This window comes from Lactuca saligna, unplaced genomic scaffold (genome assembly GCF_052625555.1).
Source record: "Lactuca saligna cultivar CGN05327 unplaced genomic scaffold, ASM5262555v1 scaffold_107, whole genome shotgun sequence".
Lineage (NCBI taxonomy): Eukaryota > Viridiplantae > Streptophyta > Magnoliopsida > Asterales > Asteraceae > Lactuca > Lactuca saligna.
The window spans coordinates 82,501-85,000 of NW_027629784.1; positions in this window are offsets into that span (position 1 = coordinate 82,501).

A 2,500-nucleotide genomic window follows, 5' to 3' on the forward strand; every position below is an offset into this window, starting at 1 on the left:
GATAATGCTTGCTTCCTCAGCGTCATCAGTGCTAAACCAATGCTAGCTACGCTTAGGCACCAACCGCACGTCTAACAAGGATAGACTAGCGTACCATAGTAGTATCACAAAAAGCAACACATGCCACTTTAACGCCTATCGTTTCCCAATCATCAGCACAAATCAAATGCTGGCTAGCACCAGTAGCACGTCAAACATAGATCAGCAAGCACATCATCATCGAATTGCCACACAAACAGCACCATCCCAAACTTCCAAAGCTAGACCACAACCCTGGATCGGTGTCGCAGAGACCTAACGAGGCATCCCCACACCACGCCAAGGCCCCCACTCGGAGGGGTATTATGCCACCGACTAGGAATCAAGCAACAGTCACCCAAGCTCGCGCTCAAAGGCAGTCTGGCACCTTCATCCCTTGCCATGCTCACCCACTGCTCCCCCCCTATATATACATATTGCACAAGGAGCTTGGTGACAGCAACACCCATTGCTTTCCCTGAGGATGTATATTTCTTAGTATGCGCACGGCGTCGAGGCACAGGTGAAGCCAACGGCGCTAGTTTCTGCGCCCTATGTCGAGGAAAATCAAGGCAACGGGCTAGTGTATGGGCACAACGTCGAGGAGACTCAAGGAGATGGGGCTATTTTTCAGGTCACCGTTCGAGAAATCAAGGCAACGTGTTGGGGGGGATGGCCTCTTTCATGGGTCGTGGGGCTTGGCTTGGCTTGCCTCGTGTGTGCTCGATACAGCCTCACGATTCTTATTTGCCCATCAACCATGCCGGGCACCTATGAGAATGAGACCCCATGGTACCCCCTATATATACATATTGCACAAAGAGCTTGGTGACAGGAACAGACATTGATTTCCCTGATGATGCATAATTTTTGGACACACACGACTTGGGGGCGAGGGGACACGGGAGTGGGGCGCCAATGGGGGGCGTTTTGGCCCCATTTTCGTCAAGAGCGGGCGTCTTGGCCATGCCTCGAGCGTGCCAGCCTCGAGAGCCTTGGGCGCTGGACATCCTTGGGGCGCCAATGGGCAGCAGTCCCATGGTTCCCCTATATATACATATTGCACAAAGAGCTTGGTGACAGGAACAGATATTGATTTGCCCAGGGATGCATAATTGTGCGAAATCGTCCATAACTCGCTCGAATTAATTCGGATTGACACAAAATTTTGTAGGGATGCTTTTTATTATAAATGAAAAGCTTTGAAATGAAAAAAAAAAACAAAATGTCATGTTTGAGGCGTAAATGTTTGTGTCCTATCCTTGGTCACGCCTTGAAGCGTTGGTTCCCTACTTGTTGGAATGTCGCTCAAATCAAGTAGGAATGCCATTGAAACATTGTGTGGGTCATTGTTAACATAGACGAATGGACTTGAAATGAAAATATATCATATTTGGGTTTTTGTCCCTGTCGCCTGGTGATAGGCAGGCAGATAAGGCTTTTAGGTATTCATAGGTGGCTTAGATGAACTCGAAAGAACACGAGTTGATCGGATTGGAACTCATATATTCAATTTACTATGTACTAAGTAGGAACTACACTTTGCTCCCTTCATCGTTTGACTTGCTTAGAAATCTGCTCATGGTTTGTCAAGGCCCCTTGTTCCTTAGACCGATGAGGATGGGATTGGGTTGCTCATGGGCATGTGTGTGGCAAGATGCCTTGTTCCATTGGTCGTTCATGGGTGTTCGTGTACGAAGTAAACTTGTTCCCTTGGTCGTTCATGGGGTTGTGTGTGGGAAGAAGCCTTCTTCACTTGGTCGTTCATGTGTGTTTGTTTGGGAGGTAGCCTTGTTCCCTTGGTCGTTCATGGGAATGTGTGTGGCAATACGCATTGTTCCTTGGTCGTTCATACCCTTGTTCCCTTGGTCGTTCATGGGTCTGTGTGTGGGAAGAGGCGTTGTTCACTTGGGTAGCCTGCTTGCCTTGCCAGCCCCATATGCATTGTTCCCTTGGTCGTTAGTGGATGGGTTTGTGTGTGGCATGGTGCCTTGTTCCCTTGTGTGGCCTGACTGCTTGGCTTGACATGACCTAGCCTTGCCAGCCTCACATCCATTGTTCACTTGGTCGTTCATGGGCATGTGTGTGGCAAGGTGCCTTGTTCCCTTGGTCGTTCATGGGGTTGTGTGTGGGAAGAAGCCTTGTTCCCTTGGTCGTTCATGTGTGTTTGTTTGGGAGGTAGCCTTGTTCCCTTGGTCGTTCATGGGAATGTGTGTGGCAATACGCATTGTTCCTTGGTCGTTCATACCCTTGTTCCCTTGGTCGTTCATGGGTCTGTGTGTGGGAAGAGGCGTTGTTCCCTTGGTCGTTCGTTCATGGGTTTGTGTGTGGCAAGGTGCCTTGTTCCCTTGTGTAGCCTGACTGCTTGGCTTGACATGACCTAGCCTTGCCAGCCTCACATCAATTGTGTAGCCTGACTGCTTGGCTTGCCGTGACCTAGCCTTGCCAGCCTCACATCCATTGTTCCCTTGGTCGTTCATGC